A 23,202-nucleotide genomic window follows, 5' to 3' on the forward strand; every position below is an offset into this window, starting at 1 on the left:
TGTATACTGTCTGATGTGTGACTGTAGAGCACGATGGGGGGTGCGCAGCATGGGGGATGGAGCACGATGGGTTGTGCGCAGCATGGGGGATGGAGCATGATGGAGAGTGCGCAGCATGGAGGATGAAGCACAATGGGGAGTGCGCAGCATGGGGGATGGAGCACGATGGGGGGTGCGCAGTGTGGGGGATGGAGCATGATGGGGGGTGCGCAGCATGGGGGATGGAGCACGATGGGGGGTGCGCAGCATGGGGGATGGAGCACGTTTGGGAGTGCGCAGCATGGGGGATAGAGCACAATGGGGAGTGCACAGCATGGGGGATGGAGCACGATGGGGAGTGCGCAGCATGGGGGATGGAGCACGTTTGGGAGTGCGCAGCATGGGGGATGGAGTGATTGGGGAATGCGCAGCATGGGGGATGGAGCACGATGGGGAGTACGCAGCATGGGGGATGGAGCACAATGGGGAGTGGGGATGGAGCACGATGGGGGTGTGCAGCATGGGGGTTGGAGCACGATGGGGGGTGCGCAGAATGGGGGATGGAGCACGATGGGGGGTGCACAGCATGGGGGATGGAGCACGTTTGGGAGTGCGCAGCATGAGGGATGGAGCACGATGGGGAATGCGCAGCATGGGGGATGGAGCACGATGGGGAGTACGCAGCATGGGGGATGGAGCACAATGGGGAGTGGGGATGGAGCACGACGGGGGTGTGCAGCATGGGGGATGGAGCACGATGGGGGGTGCGCAGAATGGGGGATTGAGCACGATGGGGGTGCACACCTCCCCCAAAACACACACACACACTGCCACACACGCACTGCATAATACACCACACACACACTGGGAACCACAAACACTGCCCTACACAGACACCCACATACACAGACAACGCCGCACACACACAACACCCAACACACAAACACCGCGGCACACACAAATATACGCACATACCGCACAACACACACATTGCACAAAACATACCTCCCCCAAAACACACACACACACCCCACACCCACACAAACCACGCAACACACACACAACAATACAGACACACAGCGCTCCACAAATAACGCAACACACGCAACACACAAACAACACCGCTCTCACCCCCCGCCACACCCAGACAACACCCAGAACATGTACAGCCTCTACACAAACACTTGGTAACTACAGACAACAACATATATATACGGTATATATATATATATATATATATATATATATATATATATATATATATATATATAACAAAAATCATACATTAACTACACAATACGTAAATTCTAGAATACCCGATGCGTAAAATCGGGCCACCTTCTAGTACAGTATATATATATATATATACACACATATACATACATACATGCCCATATATTACTCTTCAAGTTTTTCAATTGAATCAATTTATATCATTGGGAAATGAATTATGTCATAGATTTGCATGTTATTCCAAAATTCACTCTTTGTCTCGTACGATTTCCCTGTAGTCTAGTTAAATAGATCTAATATGTGATCTTTTGGGAACGCACACGTTATCCAAATGGTAATGCGGGTCGCATATGCGATCGGTCGGTGTTATAACAGCTACTTATGTGCGATTCGTATTTAATATCAACCTTATGAACTCTTTTGGCTCTCTTATTTCTTTCCTTTTTCTGCCATCATTTAATTTATTTTTTTAAAATTAATGTTTTTTTGTTGTTTTTTTTAAATTTTGATATAAGAAAATGTATGTCAGGTAACCCTCATGTTATTATTTGCCAACATTATCCAATGTTAGGTTGTGTCCTTCTGGGGCTAAAGTGCCCAATCTAAAGATCCAGTAACTTTCTTTTCTGATTAGTTTGGTTAGTGCTTGTGGATCTTTACTATTAATGGAATCTATAATAGTGAGTGTCATTTTCTTGTATTCCCTATTGTGCATGATGTTGTAGTGTTTTGAGATACTATGTAGTGTATAACCTATTTTGATGTTGTGTTGGTGTTTATTGAGCCTAGAGTGCATCTCTTGTATCATCCGACCCACATATTGGGTGCCACAGGGGCATTCTAGCAGGTAAACTACATATGTGGATTGGCAGTTTAATTTATGCTTTATTGTAAAGGTTTCCCCTGTGGTTTTGGAGGTAAATGTTTTTGCCCCTTTTGTTATAACCTGGCAGCATAAACATTTAGGTATTTTACATGGGTAACACCCCCCATAGGTTCGGGTTGTCAACTTTGGTTATTGATTGTCTTATAGAAGTATTCCTAGGTGCGACCATGTTACCTATACTCCTATTTTTCTTGTAGATGATAATAGGTCTGTGGGGTATATGTTCTGTTAGGATAGGGTCGCCCTTTAGTATGAACCAATACTTGTTAAGTAATTTTTCAATATGGGTTCTCGGTTGGCAGAATGTGGTGACTAGACTCCATTTTGATAATTTCATTTTTCCTTCATTTTCTGTCGTATTCATTTGTTTTGGTTGTATACATTTTTCTTGGGTGAGGGAATTTGTTTTTATAAAAGCATCGTATAGTAGCTTTTTGGGTATCCTTTCTCTAAAAACCGTTGCTTGAGGATTTTAGATTCTTTCTCGTAGTCCTTGTCAGCCGTACAGTTTTTCCGTATTCTCCTATATTGTCCATATGGGATGTTACGAACCCATCTTGGTAGGTGTCCGCTGTCAAATTTCAGATAACTATTTACATCCACAGATTTGAAATGCGTCGATGTTGTGATCTTTCCGGTTTCGTTCAAAGTGATCTGTAGATCTAAATATTGAATAGTTTTATCTGAGTAGGTAGCTGTAAAGGATAAACCCCATTCATTCTTATTTAAATCCTCTACAAATTCTTTTGCCTTTACCAAAGGGCCTCTCCAGACCAAGAAGAGGTCATCAATGAAATGACGGTATAGAACTATGTGGATATGGGGAATAACCCCAACTGTAACAACAATCCAAAAAGGGCTTCCTAATCTTATTATTTTAGTGTTATCATGGCTTTTTAAAAATTTCTTTAAAATATTAAAATATTAAAATTGAAGACATAGGAAATATTCCATACTATTAAGATTTTATTAGATGTGTCTACACTATCGATACATTTTATGTAATCTAATACAATGAGTATAAATTTATTTAATTGTATCTATATAACAATTTTACAATAACATCTTTTTAGCCATTATTGCTTTTAATATGTGTCTATAATACGTGTTTTTATTATACTTCTGATTCATTATAAGATTCTAGTACCCATATTGTTAAATGACCCTACGACCTAATTTTACGGCACACCCATAAGTTTTACCTGTGGGGTCTTTATTTCACCTATAAATTTGATGTATGTAAACTACTCCTGTTATACCTGAGGAAAGCAACAGAGATTTTGCTGAAACGCGTTGTGTAAAAACAGGAGCTTTTTTATTACTATTAATAATAAACCAAATCATCTTACAACACTGGCAGCCCATTTTCTAGCGCTCAAACAGACCGAAATTTTTAATCCACTATATCAGTTCTTCTATGGCCTCATGGTGACGTACAGTTCCATTGGCGGTGATCAAGTCTCTTGTCTTTCATACAGAGTAGATGTTGGCTGACATCTTGCAGGCTTCAGTGAGAGCACATACCTCTGCTTCTTTTGCAGACAGGCATACAGGTAGCGACTGCTCTATCAGCACAGCGTCTTCTGCTACCACCCACCATACCTGTGTGGAACCATCTTCTTGATGCATATCTTGATCCATCCACAATGGGGTTAAGTGAGGGTCCAAAGGTGTAACCGTCAATGTATCGAATCCAGAGTTTCCTGCCTCAGCTATGCCAGAGTCGACTACCTCTTCCACCAAGGTGTTAGAGGTGGGACACTCCCCCCTTGGAAGAGGGAGAAGTGTAGCTAGATTAAGGACCACACGCCAGGAGATGGTGACTTTATTAGGGAGCAGTGATGTCATACGGGCATTGATCTTCAACTGGTGCTTTAGGTTGGTGTTTCTCGGACAACTAGATCCAATCTGGCTGAGTAGTATCCAAAGGGCCGCTGGTTTACTCCATGGCAAACAGGTAGAATGACTTCTCGGCTGGAGATGACGTGATGATACTCTTCAGGTGACCGTGAATGCAGCACATCTGTATGTGGGGTGATCTTGTAAGCTGCTAGACTCATCTCCATACATCTTGCCACTTGAAGGAGGGTGTCTTGGTCCTTCAATCTGTAATCAGGAGTTACCAGCTGTCGTTGTTTGCATATGGTCTCTCGGAGACCTGCTACAAAGGACTATACCCAGGTTTGTAAGAAAGAGCAATGGGTGTAAATTGGGGTCAGGAGAACACTGAAATTCTAAAAACTAAGATCCCCTAAAACCCCAGGGAAAAAAGAGCACAAGAGTGTTTGGTAGCTAGCAAGCAGCACGCCCCCCCGACTACATATACACAACTAGAAATAGCAGTGGAGCGTGCCTACTCTACCTCTTCTGTGCTGATCCTGTGACTGGGGACCCTGCACTCTCCCTCATCCCGACGGTAGACCTAATGGTGGTCAGGGCCGAGCCTCCAGCGTATCCCTATCTCCTGACAGACCCTGCTAACTAAGACACAAAGGATCACTGGGTGCTGCCAACAAAAACCCTAATATATGCCAACTCCTGATGATCAAACCCTATAGGACCACACGATCCTCCACCCTCTACATCAGGGAACTCTTGTGCAAGATACCAGGCAGGATAACATACTAGCGAGACTATCTCAAAACTAAGCTAAGTAGCAACTGCCATAGGCAGAAAAATATTCACTGTCTACCAGGACTAATAGTGAGCAGTCTATATGGTCTAATAAATTGAATACTAGGTACAGCAAAAACAAATATGCAAAAGTGAAGGGAAAAAGTTTCCACAGGACTATCACCAATGTCCTTTGTTAAGATTCATTAGTGGGAACACAGTGGGGCACAACTGCATATATGACCAAAAATGTAGTGTGGATTTCAGGTCCCTCCTCGGCAGCCTCTGCTGCATCAGCAATAAACAGAGCAGTGGCTTTGGGTCCTAAGATGGCGGCTGAAAACAAAAATAGGGAACTGGGTGTCGGCTAGACTAAAATGGCGTCAAAAGAAGAACTATGTAGTGACTGGGATGAAATGGCCGCTAAAAGAGGAAGTAGGTGTTGGCCAAAAAATGGCATCTGAAGAGGCCTGAGAGGAGGGAGGGACATGGGTTGTGCCAATCTAGACACCTAATGATGGCCCCCTTAACAGATGGTGCCCAAACGTACCTTAGGACGGAACGTCTGGATGACAGACGGCCATGCTGACAACTTGAATCGAAAAGGCAACTACACGAGAGGGGAGAATGCGCATCTCCAGGAGGTGAGCAAATTTCTCTTATCTCACCTCGCAGACCTCATGCGTGTACTTACATTTCGAAAGGGGGGGCTGGGCTGTCCCTTTCTAGACACCTAATGATGGCCCCCTTAACAGTATGAATCACTCAGTGTGCATAGCTTACTTTGGTCTGCGTGCGTAAACAGGCATTTAAACGACCACCGATCAGTAAAGTTTATTGATCAGCAATCGCATCGTACCGCCAGTTGGTCCATCTGACTAAGGGGTACTTTACACGCTGCAATAACGGGACCGATATCGCTAGCAAGCGTACCCGCCCCCGTCGGTTGTTCCCGTGGCACACAACATCGCTAACACCCATCACACGCACTTACCTGCCTAACGACGTCGCTGTTGCCTGTGAACCGCCTCTTTTCTAAGGGGGCAGTTCGTGCTGCGTCACAGCGACGTCACACGGCAGCCGTCCAATAGCAGAGGAGAGGCGGAGATGAGCGGCTGGAACATGCCGCCCACCTCCTTCCTTCCTCATTGCCGGTGTACGGAGGTAAGGAGATGTTCGTCGCTCCTGTGGTGTCACACATCGCGATGTATGATGCCGCAGGAACAGCGAACAACATCGTTACTGCACATACAACGATATTTTGTGTTTGGACGACCTCTCCAACACCAACGATTTTTAGCACTTTTGCGATCGCTGAAGGTCGCTCTTACGTTTCACGCAATGCGATGTAGCTAACGACGCCGGATGTGCGTCACAAACACCGTGACCCCGACGATAAATCGTTAGCGATGTTGCAGCATGTAAAGTACCCCTGAGACCCGCAACACACATCCGTTTATTTTGTACGTGTGCGGTACGTATTTGCACGTACCGGAGACATGGAGACCCATGTTATTCAATTGTAGATGGCACACACACGTAAAATCACACGGAACGTGTGTCCGTGTGGTAAGTACGTGTGTGCGCTTTTCTACATGGACGACATGTCCGTTTTTGGCCGGCAGCACGCAGGCACGGACCCGCTCTAGTCTATGGGTCCGCACACACGGACCGCACACGGAGTATATCCGTGTTCAGCACGTATCGTCCGTGTCCGTTTTTCATCACAAAATCTGAAACACTTGTTACCAATCTATCAGGTCAATTGTAGGCCATTAATTCTGGTGCCAAACATACATTTCCTGTCTCATTTGCACGCCAGACAGCAGCTGGGCACCTGTCCTCTCACTGCAGGGGAACTTTGAGCACAGAGAACACCACAGGTACTGAGCATGGCGCCCAGAATCGATACAGAGAGGCTGATTGGAGAAGTAGAGAGTAGTGATGAGCGAGTACTAAAAAGCTCGGGTGCTCGAAGCTCGGGCCGAGCCTCCCAAGATACTCGTGTACTCGGGCCGAGCAACGAGCCCAATGTTATCCTATGGGAGACCCGAGTATTTTTGTGAAATGACCCCCCGGCAGCATGTAGAAACCCTAAAAATGGCACAAAAGTCTCAGAAGAGTGCTCAAATGACATGGCAACAGCATGGGGAAGACCCCTTGAAGCATTTATCACTGAAAAGTTACAGCTGTGAACAATTTTGTCCGCGTTTTACGCCATTTTTACGGACTCACCAGAAAACCTTCCAAAATGACCCCAAAATGATTTTTCATGGCGGAAATGTTAAGGGCACATACCCAATAGTGAGATAGAGCTGGTGTATGTTACTTTTTGAGATTAATACATGAAAGATTTTACGTGAAAACATTGTGTGGCACTCCGATGTCCCTGAGAAGAGACGTACATGAAGGCCTCTTGAGTCTAATGTGCCCATTTTGAGGAAGTGAGTCTTTGTAGTATTTTCCTTTGCCAGGGCAGTCCAAAATTGTGAGGTTCACCAATGCCCCTGCATACAGACGTGCATGAGGGCCTCAAAACATTAAGTGTCCATTGTCAGGAAGTGGGTGTATTATAGTATAGCCCTTGGGCAGGGCAGCCAAAAATTGGGAGGCTCCACATTGTCCCTGGATAGAGACGTGCATGATGGCCTGTAAACCTGAAGTGCCCATTATAAGGAAGTGGGTCTATTGTAGTATAGCCCTTAGGCAGGGCAGCCAAAAATTGGGAGGCTCCACGTTGTCCCTGGATAGAGACCTGTTAGGTTCTTAGTGCCTCCGTGCTTGCATTTAAAAACCGCACGTGTGTGCCTGTTGGTGGCAGCTTTCCGCTGCATTTGTGTGAGTTTTGCCAAAACTTGGATATAACGCACAAGTCTAGTGAATACACATCAGCACAGCATTGCAAAATGCGCAAGGGCGTTGTCAACGAACAAGGAAGTGGACGTGATGGTGGTGCAGGCAGAGACCGAGGTTGCGTGCAAGCTCTAATTTCGCCACAACAAAGGGCCACATCTAGTCGCTCGCACGTCCTGTCCCAAATTCTTGGGGACCGCAGCAGTACTCCGCTCTTGAACCAAGACCAGTGTCAACAGGTTGTTAGTTGGATAGCGGATAATGCTTCCAGTCAGATTGGCACCACCACAAACACTCTGTCTTCCACACGGTCAAGTGTCAGTAGCCGTGATACTGCACCGCACATTTCAGAACCTGATCATTCTTCCTACCACCAGGCCGAGTACACGTCCACGGACATTACTGATCCCACACTTGGACACTCGGAAGAGCTGTTCGTTCACGTTTCCATTCACAAATTCTGGCCTCTCGCCAGCTCCTGTTGAAGTGGGCCATGACGAGATTGTATGTACAGATGCCCAAATATTTGAGCAGCCACGTTCTCACGAAGTTGGCAACGTGTCTCAACAAGGGGTGGACGATGATGAGACACAATTGTCAGGAAGTCAGGAGGAGGAGCAGGGTGCGGAAGAGGAAGACGACGTGGTGGATGATCCAGTAACTGACCCAACCTGGCAGGAGGATATGCAGAGCGAGGACAGCAGTGCACAGGGGGAGGGAGGCGTAGCATCACAACAGGCAGTAAGAAGCAGAGTGGTGGCCCCAGGCAGACGTCAGGCAACTGTTCCCCGGAACAACACGACACAAGGTGCCTGTACAAATGTTAGGTCTTCCCGAGTCTGGCTGTAATACTATTGTATGTATTGAGGATTTCGATTGCGTTAGGGCAATGACAACCAGAGACGAGTTCTTGGTGCAAGACGTTTATAATATGCAACCAGCAAATATGTACATAAACAGAACAAAAACACAGTAGAACATAAATACAGGAAATACCTTCCAGGGACGGAGCGAAAGGGAATTCCCGGGACTGCGCACCGGACTCCCCCAGGGAGACCACCAAGAGCGAACCCCTATACAGGGACTGTCTGGCAATCACCCCAGAAGCCCTAAATGCGCAGCAGCCGGGACACAAAAGGGCAATAGGTAAGTCCAAAAATGTCCGTACGTGATGTGAGTCCAGAGTGGTATTAAACGGAAGGAACCGGGCAGAAGTGCCGACCAAAGACGGCAAACGGAGTCCGGGCACAGCTAGATGATACCAGATGAAGTCCAGAGTCGGTGTCGGTTGTTTTCCAAGAGGATCCGAATAACAATCAGGAACCAAAAGCAGCAGGGCAGGAGCACACAGGAAGCAGTATACTCAGGCACTGGACTAAGCTTTAGGGGCGGCTTTTAAACAGATGGACAGGAAGTAGGGCAACAGAACAGAAAACTCCATGTTAACAAAGGGCAAGCTCTTTCAAAAGAAAACTGGAAAACCCGGAACTCTGACACTCGCAGTTTTTTAAGTTGGCTCCAGATGATTCTAAAAAGGCCATTTGCAACACCTGCCATGCCAGCATCAGCAGGGGTACCAAAACTAGCAGCCTGACCACCACCAGCATGATCAGGCACATGTCAGCCAAGCACCCGACTTTGTGGGAAGTACAACAGAGTCGAGGAGCAGTGCTTGCTGATGTCACTGCTACGTCTTCGCTGGTTGTGCATGCGAGCCAATCCCCTGTCCATGCTGCCTGCGAACAAGCCTCCTCCACTCCTGCACCTGCAGTTGCCTACGCAGAAAGAACACCATCATCAAGCACGTCCTTGTCCCAGCGCAACGTTCAGTTATCCATTCAGCAAACCTTTGAACGCAGGCGCAAATACACTGCCAACACCCCACATGCCACAGTTCTAAATGCTAACATTTCGCGACTGCTTGCGCTGGAAATGTTGCCTTTTAGGCTGGTTGAGACAGAAGCATTCCGCGACCTGATGGTGGCAGCTGTCTCACGTTACTCGGTCCACAGCCGCCACTATTTCTCCCGGTGTGCCGTCCCCGCATTGCATAACCACGTGTCACAAAACATCACACGTGCCCTGAACAACGCTGTTTCAGCCAAAGTCCACCTAACCACAGACACTTGGACAAGTGCATGTGGGCAAGGCCGCTACATCTCGTTGACGTCACACTGGGTTAATATTGTGCAAGCTGGGACCCAGTCTGAGCGAGGGACGGAACACGTCCTTCACACACCAAGTTTTGCAGGCCCTACCTCAGTCAGGGTTTCACACACACTCTACAGCTCCGGAATGTCATGCTCCTCAGCCTCCTCCTCCTCCTGCGCATCCTGATCCACTTTACCCTCCACACCAGTCCCAAGCTGGAAGTGTTGCGGGCGGAGGAGGGGACGGTGCGCTCTCCCACTGCTCGGGTCCGGCTGACGCTGCTCTACGGCTGCTGCTGCTCGTTGGCTCGAGCGATGGCCGGATCCCGGGGACTCGAGCGGCGCTACTCGCCCGTGAGTGAAAAGGGGTGGTTTGGGTTTTGAGGATATTGTCCGTGACGCCACCCACGGTTGTGGTGATTGTGTGGACACCACCGCTGCTCTGGACGGGGATCCCGGGAGCCTGTGACAGGGAGCAGCTTTGTTGTTATTTCTCCCCTCCGTGGTTAGGGGGGTTGGTTGTCCCGGGGCCTGGTGATGGGGTAGACATGGATGACAGGCGGGTTGCGGGGCCTGATGAGGTGCAGGGTCGCAGGGGCAGCGCTGTGCCGCACGGCACGGAGGTACTCACTCAGCCCAATGATGATGACACAGTTCACGGTTAAACAAGTGGCTGGATGGACGGGTCACTCGGACGGCTGCGGTTGTTCCTCCCTGCAGGTTAGTGATGACTGTCTCTCCCTGCACCTAAGTTAAGTGTTGGTAGTGATGGTTTCCCAACGGTAACCCGCTCCCCGACCTGGATATGGGCCGGAGGAGCCCTTTTTGCCCACAGGCGCTGGCCCTGGGAGACGGTTGACCTTGGCGGTGGCTGTGTCTCCCCTTCACGGTTGTACGGTTGCCTTCTATCTGGACTTGGCTGTTTGGAAACCCTGAGGTTCCCTTCACTAACGGATTTGGCAAATTCACGGCGACACCAAGCCTTGCCGGGATCCGAAAGTCCTCTGCCAATGGTGCTGGCTTCTCTTTGTATACCGGTCCGGTACGGCCGGGTCACCACCCGTCCACGGTCCTTACGGCAGACTCCAATCGGCCTCCACTGCAGACGGTCACCACATCCTGCCAACCTTGCTGTCCTGTCCGGGCCACACACCCGGACCAACTTCAGGCTCTTTGCTGTCACTTTTCTCCTCTCTACTACTTTCCTCCTTCCACTTCCTTAGCTTAACTCTCACTGCCTGTGTTTTCCCTCCTCCTCGGTGGGTGGAGACCAACCGCCTGGCTCCACACCCTGGTGTGGACAACAGCCCCTGGGGAAGGCAACAAGGATTTTGTGTTTTGACTATGATATGCCTGCAGGGAGTGTGGGGTGTTTAAGTGTTGTGCTCTGTGGCCCCTGGCTTGTCCAGGGCGACACAGAAGCACTGCAGCACTGCCTCGGCGAAGCGGCAACAGGCAGTGCTGAAGCTAATCTGCATAGGTGACAAACCCCACAATGCAGAAGAGGTGTGGACAGCTCTGAAACAGCAGGCAGATCACTGGCTCACAACTCTGAACCTAAAGCCAGGAAAGGTCGTGTGTGACAATGGCCGGAACCTGGTGGCGGCTTTGAGGCGAGGCCAGCTGACACATGTTCCATGCGTGGCCCATGTGCTCAACCTCGTGGTTCAGCGGTTTCTAAAGTCATACTCAGAGCTGTCTGATCTGCTGGTAAAAGTTCGCCGCCTGTCTGCACATTTTCGAAAGTCACCTACTGCTTCAGCCGGCCTTGCCGGCTTAAGACGCCGTTTGCATCTTCCGGCACACAGACTGGTGTGTGATGTCCCCACGCGTTGGAATTCAACTCTGCACAAGTTGGTCAGGATATGTGAGCAGAAGAGGGCAGTTGTTGAGTACCTGCATCACCTAAGCCGTCGGGAAATGGGTCAAACTCCACACATAACACCTGAGGAGTGGAGATGGATGTCCGACCTATGCACCATCCGCCAAAACTTTGAGGACTCCACCAAGATGGTGAGCGGCGATGACGACATTATTAGCGTCACCATACCGCTTCTCTGCCTTCTAAAATGGTCTCTGCTCAAAAAACAACCATGATGCATTGCAGGCGGAGCGCGATGAGTTTGAGCAAGAAACAGTAGTGGGTGTGGGTGATGATAACACACAGCCCAGCCTCGTCTCATCACAACGTGCAGTGGAGGACTATGACGAGGAGGAGGATGAAGACATGGAGCAACTCTCTGGCCAAATTGAGGATATGACATGCAGTCATATCCTCGGTTCAGCGTGGCTGGCCAGAGGACAGGGTAGATGATGAGGAGGAGGAGGAGGAGGACAGCATGTTCAGTCATCGTGTTGGTCAGGATACTGAAGTGATGGCTGTTAAGAGTCTGGCACACATGGCTGACTTTATGGTAAGCTGCCTGTCTCGTGACCCTCGCGTTAAGAACATCTTGGCCGACAATCATTACTGGTTGGTAACACTGTTAGACCCACGCTAAAAGGAGAACTTTATGTCTCTTATTCCCGAGGCGGAGAGGTCAGGCAAAATGCAGCAGTTCCAGAAGGCCATAGTCACGGAAGTAGGCAAAGCATTCCCCTCACAAAACGCTAGCGGCATAGGTCATGAATCAGTGGACAACCGAGGCGTACAGCCGAGAGAGGCACAAGTCCAATCCGCCAGAGGTAGGGGAACAGTCTTTAAGATGTGGGACAGTTTTCTCAGCCCCTCACGTACCACAGCCCCTGAGGTGCGGGGTAGTGCCACAAGAAATCCTAAGTTTGCCCAGATGCTGAAGGAGTACCTTGCAGATCGAACAACTGTACTCCGACATTCCTCTGTGCCTTACAATTATTGGGTATCCAAGCTGGACACGTGGCATGAATTGGCTCTCTACGCCTTGGAAGTCCTGGCCTGCCCTGCTGCTAGCGTTTTGTCAGAGCGTGTTTTTAGTGCCGCAGGTGGAATCATTACAGATAAACGCACCCGCCTGTCAACTGAAAATGCTGACAGGCTGACTCTGATCAAGATGAACAAGGGTTGGATTGGGCCAGACTTCACCACACCACCAGCAAATGAGAGCGGAATTTAAAGTTTGCCATGTACCTCCACTCACCCATGGGTACACACTTCTGGACTTTGGATAATCGCTGGACTGCTCCTCCTTCTCCTCATGCGCCACCATGATGATGACCGTTACAAATTGCAATACTTAGGCCTTTGTTTCAGGTATACCCCCAGTGGTAAATTTTTTCGCCCATTCTTTGCAGAATGGACATTACAACGACAGGAGACCCGCTCCTTTGCAATGGGAACAATGTTTTGAGGCCCTCATGCACGTCTCTACCCAGGGACAACGTGGAGCCTCCCAATTTTTGGCTGCCCTGCCTAAGGGCTATACTACAATAGACCCACTTCCTTCCAATGGGCACTTCAGGTTTACAGGCCCTCATGCACGTCTCTATCCAGGGACAACGTGGAGCCTCCCAATTTTTGGCTGCCCTGCCTAAGGGCTATACTACAATAGACCCACTTCCTTACAATGGGCACTTCATGTTTACAGGCCATCATGCACGTCTCTATCCAGGGACAATATGGAGCCTGACGCTGCCACCGACTGCCACACACATGCTGTTTTTAAATGCAAGCACGGACGCAATAAGAACCTAACTGGTTTTTCGGAGCGACAATTACTGAGAAGTCTGACACTATCAGACACTGCTGACTGACGTGTATTATACACTAGACTTGTGCGTTATATAATAGTTTGTGCAAAACGCGCACCTGTACGCTGCCACTGACTGCCACACACGTGCTGTTTTTAAATGCAAGCACGGACGCAATAAGAACCTAACTGGTTTTTAGGAGCGACAATTACTGAGAAGTCTGACACTATCAGACACTGCTGACTGACGTGTATTATAATAGTTTGTGCAAAACGCGCACCTGTACGCTGCCACTGACTGCCACACACGTGCTGTTTTTAAATGCAAGCACGGACGCAATAAGAACCTAACTGGTTTTTAGGAGCGACAATTACTGAGAAGTCTGACACTATCAGACACTGCTGACTGACGTGTATTATACACTAGACTTGTGCGTTATATAATAGTTTGTGCAAAACGCGCACCTGTACGCTGCCACTGACTGCCACACACGTGCTGTTTTTAAATGCAAGCACGGACGCAATAAGAACCTAACTGGTTTTTAGGAGCGACAATTACTGAGAAGTCTGACACTATCAGACACTGCTGACTGACGTGTATTATACACTAGACTTGTGCGTTATATAATAGTTTGTGCAAAACGCGCACCTGTACGCTGCCACTGACTGCCACACACGTGCTGTTTTTAAATGCAAGCACGGACGCAATAAGAACCTAACTGGTTTTTAGGAGCGACAATTACTGAGAAGTCTGACACTATCAGACACTGCTGACTGACGTGTATTATACACTAGACTTGTGCGTTATATAATAGTTTGTGCAAAACGCGCACCTGTACGCTGCCACTGACTGCCACACACGTGCTGTTTTTAAATGCAAGCACGGACGCAATAAGAACCTAACTGGTTTTTAGGAGCGACAATTACTGAGAAGTCTGACACTATCAGACACTGCTGACTGACGTGTATTATACACTAGACTTGTGCGTTATATAATAGTTTGTGCAAAATGCGCACCTGTACGCTGCCACTGACTGCCACACACGTGCTGTTTTTAAATGCAAGCACGGACGCAATAAGAACCTAACTGGTTTTTAGGAGCGACAATTACTGAGAAGTCTGACACTATCAGACACTGCTGACTGACGTGTATTATACACTAGACTTGTGCGTTATATAATAGTTTGTGCAAAACGCGCACCTGTACGCTGCCACTGACTGCCACACACGTGCTGTTTTTAAATGCAAGCACGGACGCAATAAGAACCTAACTGGTTTTTAGGAACGACAATTACTGAGAAGTCTGACACTATCAGACACTGCTGACTGACGTATATTATACACTAGACTTGTGCGTTATATAATAGTTTGTGCAAAACGCGCACCTGTACGCTGCCACTGACTGCCACACACGTGCTGTTTTTAAATGCAAGCACGGACGCAATAAGAACCTAACTGGTTTTTAGGAGCGACAATTACTGAGAAGTCTGACACTATCAGACACTGCTGACTGACGTGTATTATACACTAGACTTGTGCGTTATATAATAGTTTGTGCAAAACGCGCACCTGTACGCTGCCACTGACTGCCACACACGTGCTGTTTTTAAATGCAAGCACGGACGCAATAAGAACCTAACTGGTTTTTAGGAGCGACAATTACTGAGAAGTCTGACACTATCAGACACTGCTGACTGACGTATATTATACACTAGACTTGTGCGTTATATAATAGTTTGTGCAAAACGCGCACCTGTACGCTGCCACTGACTGCCACACACGTGCTGTTTTTAAATGCAAGCACGGACGCAATAAGAACCTAACTGGTTTTTAGGAGCGACAATTACTGAGAAGTCTGACACTATCAGACACTGCTGACTGACGTGTATTATTATACACTAGACTTGTGCGTTATATAATAGTTTGTGCAAAACGCGCACCTGTACCCTGCCACCGACTGCCACACACGTGCTGTTTTTAAATGCAAGCACGGACGCAATAGGAACCTAACTGGTTTTTAGGAGCGACAATTACTGAGAAGTCTGACACTATCAGACACTGCTGACTGACGTGTATTATACACTAGACTTGTGCGTTATATAATAGTTTGTGCAAAACGCGCACCTGTACGCTGCCACTGACTGCCACACACGTGCTGTTTTTAAATGCAAGCACGGACGCAATAAGAACCTAACTGGTTTTTAGGAGCGACAATTACTGAGAAGTCTGACACTATCAGACACTGCTGACTGACGTGTATTATACACTAGACTTGTGCGTTATATAATAGTTTGTGCAAAACGCGCACCTGTACGCTGCCACTGACTGCCACACACGTGCTGTTTTTAAATGCAAGCACGGACGCAATAAGAACCTAACTGGTTTTTAGGAGCGACAATTACTGAGAAGTCTGACACTATCAGACACTGCTGACTGACGTATATTATACACTAGACTTGTGCGTTATATAATAGTTTGTGCAAAACGCGCACCTGTACGCTGCCACTGACTGCCACACACGTGCTGTTTTTAAATGCAAGCACGGACGCAATAAGAACCTAACTGGTTTTTAGGAGCGACAATTACTGAGAAGTCTGACACTATCAGACACTGCTGACTGACGTGTATTATTATACACTAGACTTGTGCGTTATATAATAGTTTGTGCAAAACGCGCACCTGTACCCTGCCACCGACTGCCACACACGTGCTGTTTTCAAATGCAAGCACGGACGCAATAGGAACCTAACTGGTTTTTAGGAGCGACAATTACTGAGAAGTCTGACACTATCAGACACTGCTGACTGACGTGTATTATACACTAGACTTGTGCGTTATATAATAGTTTGTGCAAAACGCGCACCTGTACGCTGCCACTGACTGCCACACACGTGCTGTTTTTAAATGCAAGCACGGACGCAATAAGAACCTAACTGGTTTTTAGGAGCGACAATTACTGAGAAGTCTGACACTATCAGACACTGCTGACTGACGTGTATTATACACTAGACTTGTGCGTTATATAATAGTTTGTGCAAAACGCGCACCTGTACCCTGCCACCGACTGCCACACACGTGCTGTTTTTAAATGCAAGCACGGACGCAATAAGAACCTAACTGGTTTTTAGGAGCGACAATTACTGAGAAGTCTGACACTATCAGACACTGCTGACTGACGTGTATTATTATACACTAGACTTGTGCGTTATATAATAGTTTGTGCAAAACGCGCACCTGTACCCTGCCACCGACTGCCACACACGTGCTGTTTTTAAATGCAAGCACGGACGCAATAAGAACCTAACTGGTTTTTAGGAGCGATAATTACTGAGAAGTCTGACACTATCTGGACTGTTTTACACTGTGTACACCAGCCCCAAATATGATGAAGGCTGGTATACGGTCACCACTAGGAATGGCTATATACCCTGCCTGCCTGCCTGTATACTGCTACAATAGTCCTGACAAGGACTCTTCTGGTCACTAGCCTGTATTCCGACCTGGCTATACCCTGCCTGTATATAGCAACAATAGTCCTGAGAAGGACTCTGCTACTGTACTCCGACCTGGCTATAACCTGCCTGCCTGTATACAACTAGAATAGTCCTGAGAAGGACTTCTGGTCACACCGTTTGCAGCCCTGCTCCGGAACTAACTATAAAGGGCCGCAAAGCTTTCCCTGAATCAGCGACACTCTCCCTGCACTGACTGTCTGGATAGTTGTGAGCAGAGCACAGCGCGCCGGCCGATATAAAGGCTCGGTCACGCTGTGCAGGCCGGCCAATCACTGCAATTCCACAACTAACAGGGCTGTGGCATTGCAGTGGTCTGCCAGCCAATCCCTGCATGAGGGCTGGCTCTCAAAAGAGCGCCAACATGCAGAAATGAAGACCACGAGTACAGCACGAGTATCGCGAGATTACTCGGTCCCCGCCGAGCAGCCCGAGTACAGCGATACTCGTGCGAGTACCGAGTAGTGACAAGCATGCTCGCTCATCACTAGTAGAGAGGCATCCAGAGCTGTGGGACACACGTGTTGATGGCTACCATGACAGGTTAATGGTGGAACGAGCATGGATGTCTGTGGCAAAGCTAGTCTACCCTAGGAATGGATGGTTTCAATGTACCCCTGGAAAGAAAAATAGATATGGTGAGTACAGATATTTGCATTGCTTCTGTCTTTAGCTACATGTGCACATTCTGTAGGTAGATTATATCCATATTTGTATAGTTTGGCATGTATTAATGGGCCTGACTCATTTTGAGCTACACTGGAGACTCACAAACAGGAGAGTGTCGTTTTTTGGCCTTTTGAACTATTCATTGCAGTTTTCTAGTAATGTCAGCATGTGTATATGTGGCCTGCAAAGCATTTTATGCATGTACAAAAGGCATTTCAGGGTGGGGAAGCCACTATTAAACATGTTTGAAATATATTTTTGTTTTCAATTTTGTGCATTTTCTATTGCTAATGTGCTGTGAAATGTCTATATATTTTGAGTTGTATTTCTATGTTTGGTTTATTATGCATGTCCCTTGGTGTCACCATGTCTGGAATGGTAACAGTAATGTGTAGTGTATAATGGTAAATCTTTGAGGAACATATGGCACTTCATGGGTTTATAGACATTTTGTTTCTCATGGCTTACTGAAGGTTTTTTTTTTTTATTTTTGTAAGTAAAAAAGGAGATAAATGATTATACAGTGGTTTAATCTTGTTACTGGAGATCTTGTTTACTTTGTCATGCTTATTGTGTTATTATGTCACTATATGAGTGTCATTCATGGGTTGTTTTCATACACATGGATGTGTGTTCCAATTTATTTAAATTGCTGCAATACAAGAATAATGTTTTATTTTTTTATTGTTCAATTGTTATAATTTGTGACCTTATTATACAATTTTTTGTTTTAAAACAGTGGATCTTGTTAAACGGCGATGGCGCTCAGCACGTGACCAGTTCAGAAGAGAATATAACCCTGTGGCCACCACAGCTGCCACAGCCAAAAAGAAAAAATATGTCCATTATGAAAGACTCAGCTTCCTCATGCCCATTATGGAAGTACCAAAGTAAGTTTAAACCATTACATCACATGGCGGTTTTTTGTTTTTTTTTAAATGCACTCATTAATTGTTTTTTTTTTTTCTTTCTTCAAAGTACAGAGGATAATCTAGAAGATAGTGAGGAAGCCCAGTCAGCAGTATTAACAGCGACCTCTGCTTCCGAGATGGAGCCTACCTCATATCAACCACCAACAATCCCCAACACCAGCCAGCCAGACGCAGAAGAAATGTCCTCTGATTTGGGTTTGGGAACAAGTCAATCCACTAATGTAATTCCAGGCCAATCTAAAGGGCAACAAAGTGGCCCTTCACCAGTTCTTGCAGAGAGTAGTCCACAGCAACATGCAGGCACACAGCCAAGAATAACAACTAATACCATGCGCACAGTAGCCCAATCTATCCTTGGTCGCAGACATAGGCGTTATGAAGATTTACGTTCCCTGCCAGATATCATTGATACCAGAATAATACACATGATGAATTCACTGATACCAGAGAGTGATGGAGAGAGATTTCGCCGCTCCCTTTCTCCCTCTCTTGCATTGGTTCATGCTGATAGGCAGGACAGATTCAGGGCGTCCTTAATAACACTAATATCTGCTACCCAACGTGAGCCTGAACCCATATATTGTTTTGAAGTGATAGAGCAATGGAGAGCTAATCCACGTGGCCCACACACAAACAAAACCCAACAAACTGTGGAAACCCAAACTGATGAACATTATTCTAATTTTCAACTAAATCCTGTAGTGCAACAAACACATATACAGTGTCCATCTTCTTCTATGGGAAGTGATGTACAAATTAGGCCAACAATTGCCCCACACCAAACAGGTACATTAATGACACAAAGGCCACCTCAACAGCCATCATTTGTCCCACAAGTACCCCAACAGACACCAATGCAAACCTCTTTTAACTATCCTAGTATTGTTAGTAATGTTCATAGACTACATCAAATGTTTCAACAACCAACATCCTACCATGTTCCTAATAATCTACAACAACAGTACTTTCAACATGAGACTTACCCAACTAACTTCACATACACACATACTCAGCCTCTTCCAACACATCAATATGTACCACCTACACTTGGTCTTCCAGCTGCTCAAACAACTGCATCATTATTTGTTCCAAGTACAACAACTGTTACTAGTGGAAACACTGATCAGTCACTCACTACAACATCTACTGTTGTGCAGCAAACATATTCTGTAGGTGTCAATGCAATGGAGACTACACAGGAAAGCATTACTAGCCTAGAGGATTTAGTTGAATCATAATGTGATATTGTATGTATTAGTCTACATTTTGGTATGTTTTCTAGGGTATTGCTGGTCAGAAAACATTTCAAAATGTAACACATTACTTACTCTATATGCATGGGGTCATATTTGTGTTTTCCTTTACAAAAATTCAATAGAAATTACTCTATCACTTCAAAAACAATACCTGCCTGTTAGAATGTTGCCTTGCTCTGGACATGCTGTTTGGACCATCCATTAGAAAAAACTGGGTTTAGGGAAAAAATGCATGCACATAAACTACTACACTAAAGCCTGCTTTACACCAGGCAATCTATCGTGCGATAGATCGTCGGGGTCACGGTTTTTGTGACGCACATCCGGCATCGCTGGCGATGCCGGCCTGTGTGACACCTCCTAGCGACGCAGTATCGCTCACAAATCGTGAGTCGGGTACTGCTCGTTAGGTTCCATAATATCGTTTACTTTAGTTGACCATCGTTTCCGTGGTAGCACACGTCGCTCCGTGTGACACCACGGGAACGATGAGCAGCTCACCTGCCTCCCGCGGCCGCCGCCGGCTCTATGTGGAAGGAAGGAGGTGGCGGGATGTTTACGTCCCGCTCATCTCCGCCCCTCCGCTTCTATTGGCCGGCGCCCGTGTGACGTCGCTGTGATGCCGAACGTCCCTCCCACTCCAGGAAGTGGACGTTCGCCGCCCACAGCGAGGTCGCACGAGAGGTAAGTATGTGTGTCGGGGTTTACTAACTTTGTGCGACACGGGCAGCGATTTGCCCGTGACGCAAAAAGGACGGGGGCGGGTACGATCGATTGTGAAATCGCACAATCGGTCGTACCGTGTAAAGCAGGCTTAACATTCAGACACCTTTATTATTAAAAATCCAGCCACTATGCAGTATCTGTATATGGTCTGGTCCCATACTTGTATTCCAATAGTGTCAAACAAATTATGTTTGCGTGACATTATTGCATAATAAAGTATGGTGTTTTGTATGGGCTAATGTCCCTGACAAAATTCTGTAAAAAAAATAATAGAATACAGGGTGTTTTGCAAAAGATAACAGACATACATAGGTTCAATAAAAAATCAGGACTATTTTTTTTAAATCCAATTTGCCATATTTGTATTAGTCATGTACATTCAGTAGTACTGTTACTTGCAAAACAAAAATTCCTGATTTTATAGCAATAAAGTTAAATCACAATTGCTTATTGGGAACACAAACACAACCAACCAACAAAAAACCCACAAATTATACCTATGTATGGTCATTTTCTCTTTTGTATTACATATGTGTTTGTGATTATGTAACCAAGTGATAAAAAACTATAACAATGTCAAATTTATACATGACTATGGCGATTTAAACTAAAATAATCTTTAAACTGATTCCTCACTTGTAGACCAGAAGTGGACACAGCGGTTCTGACACTACCATTCTCTACAAATGGTGCATTTAAAGCTGGCAACTCCTCAATGTCTTCATCATTGCTTTCATGTAATCTACAATAATTATGTAACACTACTGTAGCTTTAATGACAGCCTTGACAGTGGTTGGTTGGAATTGGATGGTGGTTTGATAAATGCGCCATCTTGGAGGCCAAAATGCCAAAGGCACGTTCAACATAGCAACGTGCTCTGGCCAATTTGCTATTAAATAGGGCTTTTGATCTGTCCAGCCCCCTTCTAGGATATGGACGCATCAAATGCCTAGACAATGCAAACCCCTGATCTGCAACCATGACAAAAGGAACAATAGGGCCATTATTACCAGGCAATGGTCTTGGTGCAGGCAAACTTAAACTATCAGACATTAATCGTCTTGCTAAACGTGAGCTTCTGAAAATGCGTGCATCTGAGGCACTGCCATTGACCCCAATATCAGCAAATAAAAAGCAGTAGTTTGTATCTACCATGGCCAAAATAACTACAGAAAAAAACTTATGATAATTAAAATATCTTGATGCAGAGTTAGGTGGTTTCTTCACTCTAATGTGCTTTCCGTCAATGGCGCCAATACAATTAGGGAAAGCTGTTTTCTCCAAAAATTCTTCTGAAATGTGCATCCATTCCTGTGTTGAAGGCAGCTGCATGACATGATGCCTAAGGGTCTTCCATAGCACAGTGCAGGTATGCAGGATAATCTTGCCAATTGTAGACCTTCCCAATAAGAATTCGAAATGTAGACTGCTGATGGATTGCCCAGTTGCAAGGTAACTGAAATAGAAAAAAACATGACATTACTTTGACTATTCATGAAAGTTGTTTTTCAAAACAAATATTTGTGTCATCCAATGACTGGCGAGATACTGTGTATGACTATTATTTTATTGCTTTTGTTGCAAATACATATGTGTTGATATTTACTTTCCATATTGGAAAAATAATTACTTTTCTGTTTAATAAACAAGATTGTTTGATTTATGACTCTTGTTTCTTTAATTTTGGTAGTTAGAATGGAGAATGTGAGCACTCAGATCATATTTTAAGATTACAATGAGGTTATTTGATCTATATAAGTTTTCAACAAATACCTAAATTTAAAATTACATAATTTCTACAAAATGATGCCTTTGAGATTTAACATGTATTTCAAAATAACAGATAAAGCATGAGTATACATGACAACACCTACCGTAAAGTCACCAACAGTCGTTCCTCAGGGGAGATGCTGAGGCGCATACAGGTGTCCTGATGCTTCAAACGATGGTACACAAGGCCAAGGATGTTGTCAAATGAATTCATGGTGAGATGGCAGTAGGCTTGGAATTTTGGTGGAAATTTCCGCATTTCGCCATAGAGAATATTAAAATGCCCATGTGTTTTCCTGAGCTTCACAAGGGAGTGAATCCACATCCTTCTCTCCAGTGGTGGCTCTTCTTCAATCATATGTCGCCTAACCCCAAATCTCCTAGATATCAACCAGAGAAAATACATGGTTGCTTCATTGGAAAGAGACATTTTGGAGTGTGTATAATGTGAGAATGAGCTCAGAAGCCATGTTTTTAAGGTTTTTTAAGCAAACTAACCAAATTGGGTAGTTAATTGACCAATTAAACATACCAGGAGCCCATTATGATGGGCTAACAAGGTTATTTGTGTGAAAATACGGATCCGGAAAAACGGACGGCACACGGACTGCACACGTACGTATTTTATGTCAATACGAACATTCCACACGCACACACGGCTCGCATACGCCATCACACGGATGCCATACGTACCGGAGAAACGCCCCTAAAAAACGGAACACGGACCCGAAAAACGGAGCGTAAGACATGTACGTTTTTTTGCGGAAGTGTGTTTTAGGCCTTAGTCACCATATTCTGTGGGGAGAAGTCATAAATAGGCTTCACTGCAATGATTCTCTCCCTGGGAACTGTTGTATTACTTTTATTAGTTTGTGCACATTTTCAGAGGTAATTTCACCAGGTATATTATTTTTCCACTGGTAGTTAATGCAGCATCTTCTTAAATTGGCCCTGTAG

The sequence above is a fragment of the Anomaloglossus baeobatrachus genome, chromosome 1 (genome assembly GCF_048569485.1).
Source record: "Anomaloglossus baeobatrachus isolate aAnoBae1 chromosome 1, aAnoBae1.hap1, whole genome shotgun sequence".
NCBI classification, from domain to species: Eukaryota; Metazoa; Chordata; class Amphibia; order Anura; family Aromobatidae; genus Anomaloglossus; species Anomaloglossus baeobatrachus.